The sequence below is a fragment of the Puma concolor genome, chromosome C2 (assembly GCF_028749965.1).
Source record: "Puma concolor isolate L17-30 chromosome C2, mPumCon1.1.hap2, whole genome shotgun sequence".
NCBI classification, from domain to species: domain Eukaryota; kingdom Metazoa; phylum Chordata; class Mammalia; order Carnivora; family Felidae; genus Puma; species Puma concolor.
Genome location: NC_141675.1, coordinates 88,674,576 through 88,696,224, shown reverse-complemented (window position 1 = coordinate 88,696,224; position 21,649 = coordinate 88,674,576). Strand labels below are relative to the sequence as shown.

General features: G+C 42.0%; 1 protein-coding gene and 1 pseudogene across 4 annotated transcripts in view; both read right to left on the bottom strand.

Moving 5' to 3' along the window:
* Positions 1-21,649, bottom strand: part of LMLN (leishmanolysin like peptidase) — a 149,292-nt gene that overhangs the window by 8,738 nt on the left and 118,905 nt on the right. For all 4 annotated transcript variants that reach the window (XR_015240236.1, XR_015240237.1, XR_015240239.1 and 1 more), the window contains 2 exons: positions 18,167-18,228; positions 85-229 (listed from right to left, as the gene is read on the bottom strand). The gene's annotated coding sequence lies outside the window, so the exon portion shown is untranslated. The remainder of the gene's footprint in view (positions 1-84; positions 230-18,166; positions 18,229-21,649) is intronic.
* On the bottom strand, positions 6,576-8,759 carry LOC112850246 (small ribosomal subunit protein uS14 pseudogene; annotated as a pseudogene).

Sequence of the window (21,649 nt, the reverse complement as noted above, 5' to 3'; positions counted from 1 at the left end):
TAACACCTAGCCTGGCACCAAGCAGACCTCCATAAATGCCTGTGGCATGAAGGAATGACAGCGTCCTTTCAGAGGGCAAAATACCTTTGCCTTCCTTGGCTTGGCATCTCCCCACAGCATTTAGGCCAGGACTCCGCATTCAATGGGTCCCCAACTGGATGTTATTTTCTGGGCTGGTTGCTCTCTCTTGCCACTCTTTTGTCCTCAGCCTCTGCAGCTCAAGTGCTAACTGTGATAATGGCATTTGTGATACTGTCACTAACACAGGATCAGATGATCAAACCCTCTCCTCTTCCCTCACATTGGCTACCAGTGCTCCATGGAGGGTAATTTATTTTTCTAAATACCAAACTAGTAGAGTGTCTATGTGAAAACAAGATGCTTGTAATCCAGGTGGAAGTTGGAAGATGGCTAGGGCAGAGAACAAAGAGGCCAGGTCAAGTGATTAACAATGTAAAAAGTAACTTTCTATGATAAATTTATTGGCAAAGAACTAGAGGTTTGGTAACATGCGTAGTAAATAAGAAAGAAGTATAATTATGCAATAGAATGGAATTAAGTCAGATTTATCCAAAGGTTATCTATATAAAACCCAAAGATTAACTATCAAGAAAGTTACGGTTTCTCCTTTCCTAGAGGGTTTTTTTTTTTTTTTTCAACGTTTATTTATTTTTGGGACAGAGAGAGACAGAGCATGAACGGGGGAGGGGCAGAGAGAGAGGGAGACACAGAATCGGAAACAGGCTCCAGGCTCTGAGCCATCAGCCCAGAGCCTGACGCGGGGCTGGAACTCCCGGACCGCGAGATCGTGACCTCGCTGAAGTCGGACGCTCAACCGACTGCGCCACCCAGGCGCCCCCCTAGAGGGGTTTAAGATGAAGAAAGATCCCCATCTTCCTGAGCTGAAATGAGGTCTGCCCCGAGGAAAGGAGATTGAGATGGTCTCAGATGTTCAAAGCCTATGAGTGTTCTTACTTCCGTGAAAACCTTTACTGTAGTCATTGAACAAATACTTATTACACATGATTCTACGCCAGGTGCTGTTAATTGCAAAATATACAACCATAGCCAAGATACAGTCCCTCTCCTCTCAAAGCCACACATAGAACCAAGAAGCTGGATAGTAACAGGAAATTTAAAATAAGTGTGAGAAGTGTCAAGTTGCATGTAATATAGAACCCATGAAGAAATAAGTGGGTGGGCAGCCGTTCACCTAATGTAGCAGTAAGAGAAGGCCCGCTTGAGAAAAAGTGATATTTACGCGGAGCTGAAGGCGGTGAGGTAGTGTTCTTGGTAGAGGGAAGAACATGCCCAAAAAAGAGACAGAAAAGATGTAAGAGGAACTTAAAGAAATCCAGGGTGGTCAGAGCTCGAAAGGTGTATAATAGAAGATGAGTCTAGGGAAGTAGTCAAGGATCAGGGGCCAGACATAGAAATTTGGACTTTTTCCTAAGCACATGGGGAGCCACTGAGTGATTTTAAGCAAAGGAATTAATTACATGATGAGATTTAGGTTGTTTAATGTAAAATGACATTACTTCTACCAGACCTAAGTACAGCTTTGCTCTGAATTAGGTTCTTAGGAAGCCTTTTTTCCCTCTCACATTGCTGGATTTCAAGTGGAAAGTTGACATCCGGCTCAACTGCCTGGTCTTGCAAGCCATAAGATAAAGACAGAAACTTCCGGCAAGAAAATCTTCCCCTTGGGGCGCCTGGGTGGCGCAGTCGGTTAAGCGTCCGACTTCAGCCAGGTCACGATCCCGCGGTCCGTGAGTTTGAGCCCCGCGTCGGCTCTGGGCTGATGGCTCAGAGCCTGGAGCCTGTTTCCGATTCTGTGTCTCCCTCTCTCTCTGCCCCTCCCCCGTTCATGCTCTGTCTCTCTCTGTCCCAAAAATAAATAAACGTTGAAAAAAAAAATTTTTTTTTAAAAAGAAAATCTTCCCTTTATCACTGTAAGAGAAGTAAGTGATGTATCTTTGTGGGACCTATTTGTATTTCTCCATTTCCTGACACTCCCCCCCCCCCCCTTTCTTTTATCAGAAAGAGGAATGGTGAACTCTCTCTGAGCTCTTCCTTTCTTCCTCCTATCATGGCTACCATCCTTACAGATGCAGCCTTGTGAAAAGTTGCTCAATACAGTGGACATGGCATAAAGGGACATTCTGCTCCTTCCTTCCATTTCTTGAGGAAATGTTGGTTTTGTCATAAGCTCTTCTTTTTATGGCTATTATAGTTGTTCGTAGCTCTTTCACTTGTAACAAAACCGGTTTTAGCTCTTCAGAACCATTCAAAATGTTTTTTACAACGTAATCAGATCTTAAACCAATTTCTCTTATGTCCTAGGAAGAGAACAGGTGAATAAGACATTTCATGCAGACTTTTGCTCAATGGCATCAATTCATCTCAAAGAAGCACAAGAGAGACCGTGTCCTCCACCATGCAGGTGTGATTCTACATGCTTTCCATCCCAGAGACCTTGAAGCAAGAACAATTGCCTTGCTGTTCTTGGCAATTTAAGTTATCCTTTGTGAATGCAATACTGTTGGCAGTCCGGGGTGCTAATTACTTGGAGCATCTGGTCAGGCTGCCAGAGGCCAAGGACAGCTAGTCCTCTCATTTCTTGTTTTCAGTCTTTCCTAAGCCTGAGCCTTCCATGCTTCTACAACCCTTTCCTACAGCAGCATGCTCTCAATTTCATGCTCCACTTTTAATCAGGATCCAAAGAGACGAATGTGATACAAGCTTTGCTAGTTGAACAAAAGGCAAAGGAAGTATCACACTTAACATATCTATTGCTATCGAGGGGAAATTCTGTGGTTACTCTCTGCAAGGTGAAGAGTAACAGATTTTTGCCCTTTTTAGTTGACAAGACTCACAGACAGAAATGCTGAACGGGGTCAGGTAAATGAATTCAGTAGTCTGGGTGGGGACTATAGGAAGTGGAGAATACACGCCCCATCTAAAGAGAGGACTACTTCACTCCCACAGACTGTTGCCAGGGAGGCCCAGTGAAGCTGACTCTTCTGATTTTCCAAGAGAACCCAGAAATATGGGCTTTAATGTGAAAGTCCCTCAAATTTTAAGCATTTGACACTATTTCAAAAAAGATGTTTAATATGTGGGGACTAACACAGAGCATGTCTGTGACCAGATTCAACCCATTTGGATCACCAGTTTGGGATCTGTGGTATAGAGTCTGTTCTAGTTGCAAAACTCTGGAACCAAAGAAAAAGCTTCACGTTTCTGCAAAGGATGGATGAGATCTAAGTATAAATCCTAGCAGTGTCCTTACAGCTTGGCACTTTTGGAAAGAGTTTTCATAAACAAAACCTTCCATTCCTATTCTCCCTGCAGTATGTGAGAACAAAGGAGATGTGAAAATAGCAGGCATACAGGGTAACAAGGGCTGCTGTAACAAAGTACCATGGACTAGGTGGCTTGAACAACAGAAATTGATTTTCTCACAATTCTGGAGGCTGGAAGTTGGGGATCAAAGTGTTGGCAGGATTGATTTCTTCTGAGGCATTTCCCCTTGGACTAAGGATGGCCATCCTCTCTCCGTGTCTTCACAGGCCTGTGTCCTAATTTCCCCTTCTTATAAGGACACCATTCATATTGGATTAGGTCCACTCATACGACCTATTCTAACTTACATCTTTTAAGACCCTATCTCCAAATACAGTCCCATTCTGAGGTACTGGGTGGGGGGGGGGGTTAGGACTTCAACCTATGAATTTTGGAGGGATACAATTTGACCATAACAGCAGGTTCTCTCTCCTCACATAGCCTTTCCTGGAGCAGCACATGCTGTCATTTAATGGAACTAGGTAGCCATGAACAAGAATGTATTAACTCCCATCTGTACCCAGCCTTGTGGGAAATTTCAAAGAAAAAGAGATACAAAAACACAGTCTAATCAGAGCAAGAAAAGAGTTTGGACATCAAAGCTCTGCTTGGAGATCATTTTATACATGAGGATATAAGACACATAGGAGTCCTGTGACATGCCAGAGGGACAAGGCTGCAGCCTCTCTGAACTGGAAGGGCCTTGGGCATCATCTATTCTATCATTCTCTAAGGGATGCCTTCCTTCCAAAATGTTCCTGTCAAACGGCCCAACTTCATTTCACATTTGTATGTCAGAGCTTCAGATATTTCAAGACAGAAATCATGTCACCATCAGTATTTTTTCTTTAAGATAAAAATTTTTGATTCTAGGTAAAATTCTGAATTCCTTTGACCAATCCTTTTAAGATGTGATTTCAAGTGCTTTTACTGTCCTGTACATACCCTAATGTTTGCTTTCTTACAAATATTTCCTACAGGGTGTGCCAAAAACCTGAGAAGTAAAGTTGTAGATGTGGCCATGACAGTATAAAGTAGATCAGGTCAATCACCTCCCTTACTGTTGACATTATGCTTCTATAATTATAGCCTTTAATCATCGTAGCACATCTCTCTGTTCTTATACATTAACCTCGTCTTAAGTCCTTTACGTGGGTGCTACAAAAAGCCCATCTTCTCCTCTAATGCCTGTGTACTTGACTTTTTTTTCCTGTTCACTTTCATCTTGCCAGATTCTCTCTGTTGTTCCAGCCTGTTGAGCACTCTTTGGATTCTGATTCCGGTATCTCCTCTATTCACTGTCTTCTCTGGTTTCATGTTGGCTTCAGATTCATCAGGTTGTCACTGTTGTACTTAGTCGAGTCATGGGCAAAATTTTGAACCAGGATGGAGCCTAAGTAGAGTTTTTCTTCTGGATTCACATGGATCCCATCAGTCAGAATTCGGGTATGGTGGATTATCTTCATTTTCACCCTATTTGTATTTCTACACTTCTTTCAAAAGGATGTTATAAAAGATGTGGCTGAAATCCTGTGTCTACAGCTTTTCCCTATGAGTCTTAATTTTTTAAAAAGTTTTTTATGTTTATTTATTTTTGAGAGGGGGAGAGAGACAGAGACAGAGAGAGACAGAGAGAGACAGAATCCAAAGCAGGCTCCAGGCTCTGAGCTGTCAGCCCAGAGGCCAACGTGGGGCTTGAATCCACAAACCACAAGATCATGTTCTGAGGCAAAGTCAGATGCTTAACCGACTGAGCCACCCAGGTGCCCCTTACCAGCCTAAAATTTTAAAGACTCATCCAACAAACCAGCTGCTGAGCTGAAACAGTGTGGTCTCTGCTGTCCCAAATCTCCAATTGGGAGGTAAGAGAAACAGACAACTGGAACACAGTGAAGAGGACTAGGCTCTTCTCCATCAGTCGAGAGAAGAGATATGAGAAGGGAGGGCATTAGAGTGACCTGTTGCAGGTAGATTAAAATCTCTTTGGCTGAATCTGCTTTGAGCATGCTATTCTTTCCCATGATCTTTTCTCTTCTGCAAATTGGAGGAAATGATATCTTCTTTAAGTAATGGCTGGTAGTTGTTTGAAACAAACATGGATCTCCCACTATGGTTTTATGATACTTCTTAGGAATCTTTTTTCTCAGGTAAGAGACGTTTTTAATTATGTGACTACTCAGGAGAACTAGCCATTACTAAATCTGCACATACTAACCTGCTACATATGAAGCTCTACAGACAGTTCTAGTCTAGTCCAACATTCAAAAGTTTCTATACTGGTCTTGAGTCCCATAGTCCATGATGTCATAACTCTAATATCATGGCTGACTCCTGTCCTTATCCTTGTCTTTAAGAGTGGAACCAAGAGGGGCACCTAGGTGGCTCAGTTGATTGGGCATCTGACTCTTGATTTCAGCTCAGGACATGACTTCGTGGTTTGTGGGTTTGAGGCCCATGTCAGACTCTACGCTGACATTGCAGAGACCGCTTAGGATTCTCATTCTCTCTCTCTCTCTCTGCCCCTTCCTCATTTGTGCATGTGCTCTCTCTTCTCTCTCTCAAATAAATAAACATTTTAAAAAATTTTTAAAAAAAGAGTTGAACCAAGAAAATCAAGCTCAGCTTTAGATGGGAGATATTGGGGTATATCCCTGACTATGAAAGTATGGGGGACCCTAAGATGAATCTATAAGGGAGATACTGGGGATCCTTCATCCCTCTAGGGCTTTAGGCAGAGAATTAACACCAATCTATGAGAGATGGAGTTGGTACAAAACCTAAGGGAGACGTGACCCCAAACAAATCTGACCTCAGACCTTGTAAGGGTTTCAGTTTTTTTGATGATTAAATGACCACAGTAAGAGAGCTGCCACAGAGAGAGGAAAGTGGAGGGCCTTGTTTTAAGTCAATGACCTTCCAGGACCAACACTTATAGCCAACCAACGACCACAGTGGTGGTCATTTGGTGGGACATGGCCTCCTGGATGCTGCCTGGACCATCAGCTTCATGTGCTGCATTGCTCTGAGAGGTGTTTCCACTTAGCCCGATTTCTCCTCTTGGTCACCAGATTCCTCTTTAGGTGAAAGCCTTCATAGGAAAAATATATCACATTTCCATCACATGTGCCTCGCCTTCCCAAGTGTATCCATGAGAACTACCTTAACCCATTTGGGCTGCTGTAATAAAATAATAGACTGGGTGGCTTTTTATTTTCACTTCAAAATAGTCATAATTGAAGTATTTTTATTTTATGTACAATGAGTTGGCATTAAGGCAGGTTATCTTGGGTATTGCAATTAAAGTATGTATCTTGGATGATCCATTCAAGGAAGGTCATTTAATCCAACTTAATGAAGCCTATATCCTTTTAGTACTGATGGAAACACTGGCAGCACCTGTTGAGGCTGTATTTCCAGATCAGACCGTGCTTTGAGTGGACGTGGTTTGAGTGGACGAGGCAAGAACGAGAATCCTGGCCAAATTTCCTCGGATGGCTCCAGTAGAGCTGCTGGTGATCCATCTTGCTCTCCCAGATGCAATGAGGAAATGGCAGAATGGGTGGCTTAAACAACATATATTTCTCACAGTTCTGGACCCTAGAAGTCCAAGATCAAGGCACTAGCAGATTCAGTGTCCAGTGAGAACCTGCTTCCTGGTTCATAAACGCAACCATCTTCTCACCGTGTCCTCACTTGGCAGAAGGGCCAAGAGAGATCTCTGGAGTCTCTTTTATAAGAACATGAATCCCATTCATGAGAGCTGTACCCTCATGACCTAATCACCTCCCAAAGACCCTACCTCCTGATACCGTCACATTGGGAGTCAGGCTTTCAACATATGAATTTTAGAGGGACAAAAACATTCAGTCCAGAACAAGAGCTGTGAAGAGTCCTACTTTATCTCAGATTGGATTCTGATGGACTAGTATTTTTCTCTGTAGTCCTGGGCTCAGTCATGCTTTGGCTGATATTAATTGGATGTAAAGTAATATTAGAGTTATCTTACTATCTTATCCATCCCTTAATGCTCCAAAAATCTATTTAGCTGTGCCAACAAGATGGGCATATCTAGTTTTGTTGTTGTTGTTGTTTTAATTTTATTTATTTAAAAAAATCTCTATACCCAATGAGGGGCTTGAACTCATGACCCCAATATCCACAGTCGCATGCTCTTCTGACTGAGCCAGCCAGGCACCCCTGGCATCTAGGTTTTTAAAAGACCATTTTTAGAAGTAATCTTTTTCATAAGCAATTTACTGAACCCCTGTACAAGCATATTCATAGTTAATAATAATAAAAAAATAGAAACCACTGAAGTATCCATTAGTAGGATAATGTGTTAGTTCCTGCAGTAGCTTCTGTATTATTTAAATTTTTGATAATGAAAATGCTTTCATGTTGTGTCAAGTTATCGCTATGGGCTTCCAAGTAGTCCCTTTCCTTTGCTCTTGCCTTTTATAATTGTTCTCACTGCTTTCTCAGTGGTCTATTAAAAATGCAAATATGATTGTGGCACTTTGGGAATTAAAGCTTTCTTGTGGTTTGTTTCTCATTATCTATTCATTAAGTGTCAAGCTCCTTGGCATGTGTAACAGTCCTTATGATCTGTCCCTGCTCTCTGCAGCCTTAGCTCTCATGCCTGTATTCTGTTTTCCAACCACACGTGACTTATGTCAATACTCTGAGCCTGTCAGTTTCTTTCATAGCTTCATGGCTTTGCACTGACTCTGCTCTCTGCTTTCAGTACCTCCTCCTTCTTCTCACAATCAAATTTGAGCTTTGCCATCCCTCTCTCTGCTCAAAAAATGTAAGCCTGCTTGTTCCAACAGCCTCTATAGGCTCTCAGGACATTCTGCACAAAACTATGTTCACACATTGTTTATCCAAATAGAATGCATGTTCTTGAGAGCTGAGAGGTGTATTCATCTCATATTCCCCACTGAAGCCCAGGCTCTATTGGATGCTAAATATTGAATGAATGAATGAATGAATGAACGAACGAACAAGGGTACAATTCTTCTAATACTTATATCTATTAGTTCCTGGTGTTTACTTTAAGCTGTACTTGATCTTTTAAACCATATTCACTCATTTGTCCAAATTCAGAGTAAAACTTTGAACTTTAAAACATAAGAATAAAAATAAACCATATTCACATATATAAAAATGTTGGGCTGGGGCAAGAGAGATCTCATGTCTAGGCTCAGCCTCAAACCCTCCTTAGGATGGTCCTGCTCACAATAATGAAGCCCATCTTTAGTCTTCAGTTCTGCTAGATCTTCTGTGACATTTGGAACACATTTGGGTACCTCAGCTGGAATATCCTCTGTCTTTGGGAGATCAGAATCATCTCAGGATATGAGCCCAAACCCAATCACCCGACTCTTATTTGGTTTTTGCCCCAGGCTGGCACGTGTATGGGGATCTCTATTGTATAAAACTGTTGCCAAGACAATTTTGAAATATGAAAATATTCCAAACATCATCATGTTTGGATGAATCACTGGAATCTACTTCTGAAATCAGTATTGCACTATATGCTAACTTGGATATAAATTTAAATTAATTAATTATGAAAAACAATCAATCAATTAATTAATTTAAAAAGAATAGCTGAGGGGTGCCTGGTTGACTCAGTCAGTTGAGCATCCGACTTTGGCTTACATCATGATCTCGCAGTTTGTGAGTTTGAGCCCCACCTCGGGCTCTGTGCTGACAGCTCAGAGCGTGGAGCCTGCTTCGGATTCTGTGTCTCCCCCTCTCTCTGTCCCTCCCATGCTCATACTCTGTCTCTCTCTGTCTCTCAATAATAAATAAACGTTAAGAATAAATTTTAAAAAATAAATAAAAAGAATAGCTGATGTTGACGAAAGCACTGATCTGTCAATGCCCTCCATGCTTCTAGTATGGCACCCATAGTGCACTTACAATTGGTCCCCTACAGCCCCACTGGAAACTAAGCTGCACAGGGCAGGTAGGTTTCTTTGATATATAGAAAATAATATATAGGGACACCTGGGTGGCTCGGTTGGCTAAGCTTCTGACTTCAGCTCAGGTCATGATCTCGTGGTTTGTGAGTTTGAGCCCTGCATCAGGCTCTGTGCTGACAGCTCAGAGCCTGAAGCCTGCTTCAGATTCTGTGTCTCCCTCTCTCTGTCCCTCTCTCACTTGTGCTCTCCCTGTCTCTCAAAAACAAATAAACATTAAAATTAAAAATAAATAAATAATATAAAAGTTGTATTTGCAAAAGGTCCCCATCAGCTTGTAGGTTTCTGCTTCCCTCTCAAACTCATGGGCCATATGAAAACTTTCTCCTTTATCACCTTTTTTTTTTTTACATTTATGTCCATAATCCATTTTGAGTTAATTTTTATTTATTTATTTATTTATTTATTTATTTTTTCAACGTTTATTTATTTTTGGGACAGAGAGAGACAGAGCATGAACGGGGGAGCGGCAGAGAGAGAGGGAGACACAGAATCGGAAACAGGCTCCAGGCTCTGAGCCATCAGCCCAGAGCCCGACGCGGGGCTGGAACTCACGGACCGCGAGATCGTGACCTGGCTGAAGTCAGACGCTTAACCGACTGCGCCACCCAGGCGCCCCGAGTTAATTTTTAGATAATGTTTGAGTTATGTTGAATTTTTTTTTAAAATTCAATGTCCAATTGAATGTCCAATTGCTTCAGCACTGTTTTTGTTTTTGTTTTGTTTTTATTTTAGAGAGAGAAAGCACGAGTCAGGGAGAGAGAGAGAGAATCTTAAGCAGGCTCCACACTCAGCATGGAGCCTGAAACAAGGCTTGATCCCACAACTGGGATCATGACCTGAGCCAAAACCAAAAGTCATACACTGAACTGAGCCACCAAGTCACCCTGCCTTTTATATTTTTGTAAAGATTTTTATTCTTAAGTAATCTCTTTACCCAATATGGGACTTGAACTTGCAACCCTGAGATCAACAGTTGCATGCTCTACTGACTAAGCCAGCCAGGTGCCCACTCCTTATTACCTTACTACCAACTAAAAGACACTTTCCTTGGTGCCTTTATATTGCATTTTACCCCTTGTGGCAACTAATTCCTACACACAGCATCCATGAAATCTTATCTTTCACATATTCTTGATGAGTCACTTTGGTGTTCTCCCAGGATTGAATCCTAGAGACAAATCAATAGGTAACTATGGCTCTCTCCCAAACAGTAAAAGAAAATGATAAAAAAGAAAAAGAAAAGGGACTTCCCAATGGGGTGATATCTCACAGTTTATAAAAATGCCATGTCTTTATTTCTTTTTAAGTTTATTTATTTTGAGAGACAGTGTGTGCACGTGTGTGCACCTGGGGGAGGGGCAGAGAAAGAGAGAGAGAGAGAATCCCATGCAGGCTCTGTGCTGTCAGCGCAGAGCCTGACATGGGGCTCGAACCCACAAACCATAAGATCATCACCTGAGCTGAAACCAAGAGTTGGACACTTAACCAACTGAGCCACCCAGGGTGTCCTAGTTATTATGTGTCTTTACATTCTTTTTGGAAGTACACACCACAGTTCAAGCAGTTCAATTTGGTTCTGTACAAGTAGTCCTCACTTTTAGAATAGGCTATATATATTCCAAAGTGTATTTATAAAGTCAGTTGTGTAAAACTCACAATTCTGGTGCCCAAAGAAATGAGGTTATCTTGGGTCATCAGGTTCTCAGGGCAGTCCCTAAAAGTCTATCTAATCCTGAATGTGGCTGACCTGGCACACCAAATGCACTTCTCCCGTAGTCCCAAGAACTCTGCACAGCCTTGATTGTGCAAGAGAGGAAGAGAGGGCACCCTGTGTTCCAATTCCGGGACGCAGCCCTCCTCTACTCCCTACTTGGCTGAACCCACAGCTAGGGGTAGGGCTGGGCCAGGGAGGGTGCTGGGGAGGAGAGCAGACAATCCTGGGCACCAGCACCAGAAATCTTATTCTCTGCCAGAGGACATCTCTCTAGTTCTTTCACTCACAGGAATTCTGAATAAGGACTAAATAGGAATAGTAATGATGTTTGTATAGTGCTTTATAGTTTATAAATGACATATTTTCACCCCTAATATCTCACTGTCTGATTCTTAAAACAACCCTCTCGAGTTACTTTATTGTTGTAATTTTTACTCAACAGGCAAGCAAAATGAGGTTCAGAAATGAAGTGATTTGGGGAGCCTGGGAGGCTCAGTCGGTTGAGCATCCAACTCTTGATTTCTGCTCCGGTCATGATCTCATGGTTTGTGACTTCAAGCCCCATGTTGGGCCGGGCCTGTGCTGACAGTGTGGAACCTGCTTGAGATTATCTCTCCCTTCTCTCTCTCTCTCTCTCTCTCTCCTCCTCCTCCTCCTCCTCCCCACCTCTCTCTCAAAAATAAATAAATAAACTTAAAGACAGCGGGGGGGGGGGCACCTGGGTGACTCAGTTGGTTAAGCATCAGACTCTTGATTTTGGCTCAGGTCATGATCTCACAGTTTGTGAGATCTGGGCTCTGTGCTGAGAGCATGGAGCCTGCTTGAAATTCTCTTTCTCCCCTTGTCTTCCCCTCCCCAATCTCTTTCTCTCTCTCTCTCAAAATAAAAAAATTAACTTAACAGAAAAAAAGAAATGAAGTGATTTCTCTAAGGCCAGTGTGGGGAAGGATGTGAAAAGAAGTTCAACTTGCTCCTTGGCATGGCTGCTTCTCTCTGGGTCTCCTCCTAAACCCACCTGGCTATATTTTATTTATTTTCAAACCACTTAAACTGTGTTTCCTAGGTGCCAGGCATTATCCTAAGAGTTCTACAACCATTAGCCCACTTAAAATATCTCAGGCTTAAGATTTACCTTCTTCTGAACTTTTAACCTGTGCCTCAATCACTGCGTAACCATCTTGGCAACGGAAGTTGACTTGAGCAATGTTCCTGTAGAGCATATTTTAGTCAGAGGGGTTTGGACTGCTTAGTCAAGTGATCTCTGACTCTCATATTTCATGATCAGATGAGTCGCTTTCAAGAGTCAGACTCTTGACCAAACAGTTTGGATATGACATGAGCTTTGATATATGTGACTCCTGCAGGTCTTTTCACCACAGCTTTTCTTATTTTAAGACCAAATAAACTGTCTCTAGCCAGAGATAAAGTTTCAGCCCGTAGAATATGTCTCTTAATGAATGAACCCTCTGTTAAATATGTCATCTGAGTCTGGCAGTTTTGTGCTTGTTAACCCCTAGAGAGCATTTGACCAGCCTAAGACCAGTCAAACCTTAGCAGTTACCAGAATGGGCTCTAAAAATAGACTTTTGGCTTTGAATTCTGGCTCTTCCTCTTTCTATTTTGTGATCTTGGGAAAGCTGCTTACCCTCTCTGTGCCTCAGTTTTTCTCATCTTTAAAATGGGACAGTAATAGTACCAACTTTGTAGTGTTGTGAAGACCGTCCCATGCTACAGATGAGGAAACTGAAGCTCAAAAGGTGGGAAGGGATTTTTCCAAGACAACATAGTACAAACTGACGCTGGAGTTAGAATTTAGAGCTGCCTCTTTCTGAAGCCCGTACACTACCAATTGTGAGGATAAGTTCTTGGCCAGGTGATCAGCCAGATATGCTGTGTTGAAAACAATTCTGAGGCAGCATTGGGCTGAATGGGAGAGATTGTGGGCCCTTAGGCAGCATCTCCTATGGGCACAGAAGGGGATATGTCATCCCCACTTGGCACATCCACTGATAGACCTGGACATTAATTAGGAAGGGAGTCCCAGCCTAGGAGCTCCTTTAGGACAGGTAGCATGTCTTAATGATATCTGTCTCCCCAGCTCTTAGCATACCACCTGGCCCAAAGCATTTGGGAAATACGTGTTGAACTACACTGAATCGAACTGTCCAGAGACTTGCCCCCAAGGATGGGTCCTCTATGCTCTCAGGGTGGGCAGCTTCCTTTGGTTTGCCTTAAAAGGCAAATTTCTAGTCCTAAATAAGACTTGGGGAGGCTCATATGCCCAGTTGTTAAGACCTTCTATGGCTTCCATTCTTAATTCAACAGCAAATTTAGTGTAAGAAAGATACTAATATATGTTGATTATATTTTACTTGAGTCATTCCAGTGAAACAACAGCCAGTTTACCCAACCTACCCCCTTTCTCTCTGCTATGCTTACTCACTCTTTCTTTATTGCCAGTTACAAAGGCAAATGGCTATCATCTTAAGGGTGAGGAGTAAAAAGGAACAATGGGTGAGAGTTTAGAAATAACATCCTATCTTTGAAACATAATCAGTCTGGGACCATTGATTCTGTTTCATTTTTCACTCCTGACTTAGAGAGTGTTGCAAGCCTGGGTGTTTGTCATATGAGTCTAGGTAAAAAGAGCATGTGACTTGCATATGCAAACTCTTCTCACCTACTTAGGTGTGGCCCAGGCAGAGTACACTCTAGAGACCTTGCCCTTAAGAAGGTTGTTTCTTTGGAATGAAACCCCATCTAGTGTACATCCCCAGAAAGAGGCACACAGTTACCATCTTCTTCCTTAAATCTAAAATAGGACAAGAACCACATGATCCTCTCAATAGATGCAGAGAAAGCATTTAACAAAAGACTGCATCATTTCTTGATAAAAACCCTGAAGAGAATGGGGATAGAAGGATCATACCTCAAGATCATAAAAGCCATATATGAAAGACCCACCGCTAATATCATCCTCAATGGGGAAAAACTGAGAACTTTCCCCCAAAGTCAGGAACACTACAGGGGTGTCCACTCTCGTCACTGTTATTCAACATAGTATTGGAAGTCAGCCTCAGCAATCAGACAATACAAAGGAGTAAAAGATATCAAAACTGGCCAGGAGAAAGTCAAACTTTCCTGCTTTGCAGATGACATGATACTCTCTATGGAAAACCCAAAAGATTCCACAAAAAAAAACTGATAGAACTGATCCAGAAATCAGCAAATTCACAGGATATAAAATCAATGAAATCAGTTTCATTCCTATACACCAATAATGAAGCAACAGAAAGAGAAATCAAGGAATTGATCCCATTTACAATTGCACCAGAAACTATAAAATACCTAGGAATAAACCTAACCAAAGAGGTGAAAAATCTATTGAAAACTATAGAAAGCTTATGAAAGAAATTGAAGAAGACACACAAAAAAAGGAAAAATATTCCATGCTCCTGGATTGGAAGAACAAATATTGTTATAATGTTGATACTACCAAAAGCAATCTACATATTCAGTGCAATCCCTGTGAAAATAACATCAGCATTCTTCACAGAGCTAGAACAAACAATCCTAAAATGTGTATGGAACCAGAAAAGATGCCAAATAGTCAAAGCAATCCTGAAAAAGAAAACCAAAGCAGGAGGCATCACAATCCTGGACTTCAAGTTATATTACAAAGCTGTAATCAATAAAACAGTATGGTACTGGCACAAAAACAGACACTCAGATGAGTAGAACAGAATAGAGAACCCAGAAATGGACCCACAAACGTATGGACAACTAATCTTTGACAAAGCAGGAAAGAATATCCAATGGAATAAAGACAGTCTCTTCAGCAAACGCTTATTGGGAAAACTGGACAGCAACATGCAGAAAAATGAACCTGGACCACTTTCTTACACCATACACAAAAAGAAACTCAAAATGGATGAAAGACCTACATGTAAGATAGGAAGCCATCAAAATCCTCAAGAAGAAAGCAGGCAGAAACCTCTTTGATCTTGGCTGCAGCAACTTCTTATTCGAAATGTCTCTGGAAGCAAGGGAAACAAAAGCAAAAATGAACTACTGGGACCTCATCAAAATAAAAAGCTTCTGCACAGCGAAGGAAACAATCAGCAAAACTAAAAGACAAGCAACGGAATGGGAGAAGATATTGCAAATGACAGATCAAATAAAGGGTTAGTATCCAAAATCTATAAGGAACTTATCAAACCAGCACCCAAAAAACAAACAATCCAGTGAAGAAATGGGCAAAAGACATGAATAGACACTTCTCCAAAGAAGACATCCAGATGGTTGACACATGAAAAAATGCTCAACATCACTCATCATCAGGGAAATATATATCAAAACCACAATGAGATACCACCTCACACCTGTCAGAATGGCTAACATTAACAACTCAGGCAACAACAGATATTGGCGAGGATGTGGAGAAAGAGGATCTCTTTTGCACTGCTGGTGGGAATGCAAACTGGTGCAGCTGCTCTGGAAAACAGTGTGGACGTTCCTCAAAAAATTAAAAATAAAACTACCCTATGACCCAACAATTGTACTAATGGGTATTTATCCATGGGGTACAGGTATGCTGTTTTGAAGGGGCACATGCACCCCAATGTTTATAGCAGTGCTATTGACGATAGCCAAAGTATGGAAAGAGCCCAAATGTCCATTGATGGATGAATGGATAAGAAAATGCAGTATATATATACAGTGGAATATTACTCGGCAATCAAAAAGAATGAAATCTTGCCATTTGCACCAACGTGGATGGAACTAGAGGGTATTATGCTAAGCAAAATTAGTCAGAGAAAGACAAATATCATATGATTTCACTCATATGTGGAATTTAAGATACAAAACAGATAAACATAAGGGAAGGCAAGCAAAAATAATATATAAACAGGGAGGGGGACAAAATATAAGAGACTCTTAAATATAGCGAACAGAGGGCTGCTAGAGGAGTTAAGGGAGGGGGGATGGGCTAAATGGGTAAGGGGCATTAAGGAATCTAGTCTTGAAATCATTGTTGCACTATATGCTAACTAACTTGGATGTAAATTAAAAACTAACTAAATAAATAAATAAAAAATAAAAATAAATAAATAAAATGGTATTTAGATCCTGTAGCATGAGAAGGCTGGCTTAATGGTTTTTGATGATGAAAGCAGGAGGCTTGGACAGATAACTTCTTAAACTCTTTTTTTAGCTCTTAAAAAATTATTGATCATCTTCTATCAGTCAGGTGCTATGTATTTACATACATTGTCTCATTTAATTCTCATAACAGTCTTAGGGAGAAAGTATTATTGCCTTATTGTGCAGATAAAAGAAATCTTAAGAAGGTTAAGTGATTTGCTCACATTGCATAGCACCCACATGGTTAAACCTCATTTATTCAATAAATGTTTATCGAGCCTCTCCTATGTGCTGGACACTGGAATAAACTCTACAAATACTGAAACAAATAAGCAACCCTGCACACAAAAGCACATGGTCCAAAGACAAAGCTGGACCGCTAAACAGATTATGTAATTGGGTGTGGTAAAGGGGTGATAACTGGAAAGGGAATCATGGGAGCACAGATAGCAGAACTTGACCAGGTTGGCATTCAGGAGGTATCCTGGATCTTAGATGATGAGCAAACAGTAAGCTGGTGAAGGAGAGTTGAAAAGGGATAGATTTCATCCGAGGCACTGGGAAGGGGCAGTGCAAGCAACGGCATGGAGAAGAGAAGGAGTATTGTGAGCATGAAAACCACAGGATGGTATTGTTGGAATAGTGTAGCCATGGAGGTGGGGCTGGTGTGGTAGGGAGGGGCTAAATCAAAGCAATCCTTATAGTTGTGTTTTCCCAGTGACCTGCACTCTTCCCCCTTGGAGCCTATGCCATATGAAGAAGACTGTGCCCAGCTGAGAATCCCAAAATGGCCCCAAACAGTTACTCTCAGGTGAAAGTTTAAATCAGGTAGTCTACTCAGAAGAAGGAAGACCTGTTGCTGCAACCCAGAGAATCATTTTACCTCTAACAGTCTCCTGGCCATCTCTTAATGAACTAAGTATCTAACTAGATAAGCAATTGAGAACTAGGACCAGGGATTATAGTTAGTGTGTAATAGTGGGTGATTCTTCTGAAGCCCACACACCATTGATTGGCTGTGATGCAGCAGTTAACTTCAATTGCCTAACTCCCCCTCTCTTCTTCCATTTTGGCTTCCTTTATGTCTCCAGCCTTTTACAAACTATCCATCTCTGCCCTTTGCCTATGTTTGTCTTTGCTGTTCCTTCTTTGAGTTTGTGTGGGGTGCTTTCAGTACTGAGATGAACCAAATGTATGGGATTGACCTCCAGAATTGTACTATAGTGCCATTGAATCAGCTGTATAAATCCACTGCCTGAGATCTGAGATTAAGAAAGGATGAGATGAAAGCTTCTAAGTGGGAGACACTGTAGCTAGATCAGAGTTTCTCAAAGTGTGGTCTGTGCACTGGAAGTGTTTATGACAAGTAGAGATTAAAGGACCTTGACCCAGCCCTATTGATTCCAAGTGTGTTGGGATGTAGCCAAGAATTTTGTATTTTTAACAAGTCCCCCAGGAGATCTTTGAGCAATATAGTAAGAACTGTTGTCTACTATAGGAATCACAGAATGGCAGCAGTAAGTCAAATCCAGTCACAGATAAATTTTGTTTGGGCCTTACAGTACTTTAAAAATCAGAATGTTTTGGGACGTCTGGGTGGCTCAGTCGGTTAAGCATTTGACTCTTGATTTTGACTCAGGTCATGATCTCATGGTCATGGGATCAAGCCCTGTGTTGGGCTCTGCACTGAGCATGAAGACTGCTTGGGAACTGTCTCCCTCCCTCTCTCTCTCTGCCCTTCTCCTCTCATGATCTCTCTCTCAAAATAAATAAATAAACATTTTTTAAAAATCAGAATATTTACTTTAAAATCTAGAGTTCTGATCTCTTGAAAAAATTCTTAGGAAGGCAACTCTGAGCCAATATATTCAGACAACAATCATCTAAAGCTATGGTAAGGACCATCCTGTTTCACTCAACATGCTCTCAGTCCTTGGAGCCACCAGAGCCTTCTGTGGTGTTATGTCCCTACCTTTTGACTTGGGCTCCTCTAGGACAGATATCAGGTTTTTGTCATCCATGAATCTTCAGTTCCTAAAAACAAATTTACAGAAGAGAGTGAATAAATGTGTGATGAATGAATGAATGGGCACAAGCTTGATGATTAGCTTCTCTTGGCTTGGATAACTTAATTCCAAGTTTTAAAAAAGCCTGGTCCTGGGTATAGGAAACATGGGATCTTATCCTGGCTCTGTGACTGATATGTTTGTTATATCACCTCAGAGTCAAAGTTATCTTAACTACAAAACATGTTATGAGGATGGATTTGTCTCTAAATTCTTCCATCTCGGACAGTGTGGTGGCTTTAGGCTACAGGTGGGCATTTGGGTTCCGTTCTTTTTTTTTTTTTTTTAATGTTTATTTTGAGAGATAGAGAAAGAGACAGAGCACAAGCAGGGGAGGGGTAGAGAGAGCCAGAGACACAGAATCTGAAGCAGGCTCTAGACTCTGAGCTGTCAGCACAGAGCCCAATGTCCAAGGTGGTGCTCCAACTCTTGAACTGCAAGATCATGACCTAAGCTGAAGTTGGATACTTAACCGACTGAGCCCCCAGGCACCCCTGGGTTCCATTCTTAAGTTATATGTGGAGAAGAGGCTAATGTGAAATTCAGTCCCAACCAGCCTCTCTCTCTCTAAGCCCCACACCTCAAAATGCCATCTGTTATCATGGCAATTTGGAATCTTAGCCTGAGCTGAGGAGGTGGCTGACTCTCACAGTCTCAGAGTGGCAAGTGTTTATGGAGGCAGACTTGGCCAACTCCTTTAGTTAGACCTCACAGAGGATGTTCAAACACCTTAGACTAGTGCAGAAGGCTATTCAGCCTAAGATCCCTGCCAGTTAACCCTGTGACTCTCCCCTTCCCACCAATAATACTCAATTTCCCACGCTGCCCACGAGCGCCATGTTGTTTTTCCCCTCTCTGCCTTAGTATGTGCTGTTCTCTCTCCCTTTTCTCACTCTGCCATTGTCAATTCCTACTGTGCCTTTAACACCCAATGGAAGGGATCCCTCTGGAAAGTTATCCTAGCCACTGTCCCTGTCCCCTTCTCTAGGCCTGATGCTTCACTCTCTCCTTGCTCTTCCCTTTAACTTTGTCTTGTACAAGTACTCACTCCTTTATGTGTTTGTTCCCCTACTGAACTGAGGTGTCCTTGAGGGCAAGAATCTAGGACATGTCACAGAAGCACAATGTGTGTTGAATGAAGGCTGACCAGCCCTAAACCCCAGATATGCTGAGATAATTCTGCTTGTCAGAGAAGAGCTGACCATTTAACCCTTACCCTACCCACGTTCCCCCTCCCCCATCACACACAGTTCTGCATTTTGAAATGCAAAGCTTGGGGCGCCTGGGTGGCGCAGTCGGTTAAGCGTCCGACTTCAGCCAGGTCACGATCTCGCGGTCCGTGAGTTCGAGCCCCGCGTCAGGCTCTGGGCTGATGGCTCAGAGCCTGGAGCCTGTTTCCGATTCTGTGTCTCCCTCTTTCTCTGCCCCTCCCCCATTCATGCTCTGTCTCTCTCTGTCCCAAAAAATAAATAAACGTTGAAAAAAAAAATTTGAAATGCAAAGCTCATTGCTGATATTTAGAATGACAAATGATGTTTGCCAGTGGCTGAGTATCCTGTGTCTCAACATCAGTGCTTCATAACACTGTGGATTGTAGGGATTATGTGTAGGTAATTTTTTGTGTGTAGCACTTAACAATAACAGCATGGTGTAGGACAGTATTTCCTAAACTGTTCTGAAAAATCCTTTAATCCTCTTATGGAGAATGTAAATAGACACTGTATTAAAAATGTAATCTGGGGGCACCTGGGTGGCTCAATTGATTAAGTATCTGACTTCCACTAGGGTCGTGATTCACATGGTTCCTGAGCTGGAGCCCCGCTTCAGATGAGCCCCACTTCTCTCTCTCTGACCCTCGCTCACTATGCCCTCTCTCTTTCTCTCTGTCTTTCAAAAAAGAAAAAAAAAATTAATCTGGTCTGGGGCAGCTGGGTGGCTCAGTTGGTTGAGTGTCCAATTCTTGATTTTGGCTCAGGTCATGACTTCACGGTTTATGAGTTCGAGCCCTAAGTTAGGCTCTGTGACTGCAGTACAGATCCTGCTTGGGGGTTCTCTCTCTTCTTTCTCTGCTCCTCCTCTGTGCTCTCTCTCTCTCTCTCTCTTTAAAAATAAATAAATAAACTTAAAAAAAAATTACTCTGGTCAAAAAAGTTTGGAAATGTCTGGAAACTATATTCCTCTCTTAGAAGGAAACATTTATTAGCATATTAAAGACTCAGAATTCTCGTGATAAAGATCATGGTTTAATTTTGTTTCACCCAGTGCTTCCAAAGTAGTGTTGAGGAAGAACACTGAATTAGAAGTGAGAAGACCTGAGTTTTCACTTCCCCTCTTTCACTAATGCAAATGTGTGATCTTGAACGAGACACTTCCCCTTTTGCAGCCTCAAATTCCTCATTTGTACATTGAAAGAATTGAAAATGAAAATCTAAATGACAAGGCTGGATTAGATTATTTTCTAACAATCCTCCTAATCCACTTTCTATCCTGCTCCAAGGGATGAACAACTCCAGCTTTGAAGCCTTTGCCGGGGCTAAAAAGCTCACACAATGGGTATTTAGCAACGTGGTCTCAGCTCTGCCTTGCCCCACTCCAGGATCAACTGAGCAGGAGTTTGGATGTTCTCTTAACACAGCTGTTTCTCTCAGTTGACTAGATCTGAAGGGGAATTATCTGGCAGTTCTGAGCTGATTGTGCCAACTCCAGGATGGCCTTCAACACTGTAACAAGCCAAAATCAGCCATCCACTCATCCTCTGCTCCTTTGCAAGGCATTCACCATTGCAAAATCATTGCTCAGAATGTCCAAAAAACAATAGATTTGACATAAAGTGAAACCCTGGGTTCAGGAAGAGCTTTAAGGTAGGAGATATTTGATAACAACCATCGATCAGGACTGTGAAAACACCAAGCACCTGCAGGGAAACCAGATACCCAAGAATGTAGTAAGGGGAGTAAGATCCCAAGTTCCCTTGGTCTTGAGAGAAAACGTAGCCAGTCCGTTCCCTTTAAAGTGTGCCTGTGGAAAGGAAAGCAAGTCTGGCTCAAGTCAGATTTTGGTGTCATGGGGTTCATGTGGACGGGGGTCAGCCCATTCCCACTGATGGGGGCCCTATTAGCATGATGCCACACTCAGAGCAGAAAGCCTATACTTCCCGCTCCAGAGGATAGCCCCCAAATGGCCACTGTTTTAAGGCCCATATTACACATAAGCAGAGTGGTGTTTCTCTCTGAATACCATCTCAGCAAAGTCAGAAACACCATTACTCAGCATAATCTGTAGCCAAGATTTTCCTCGTGTGTATGGTTCACCCAGTCCAGGATCCTTCCTTCTTTCCTTTTTTCTGTCCCGCAACATTACAGAACATTTGTTAAATGACAAAACTAAAA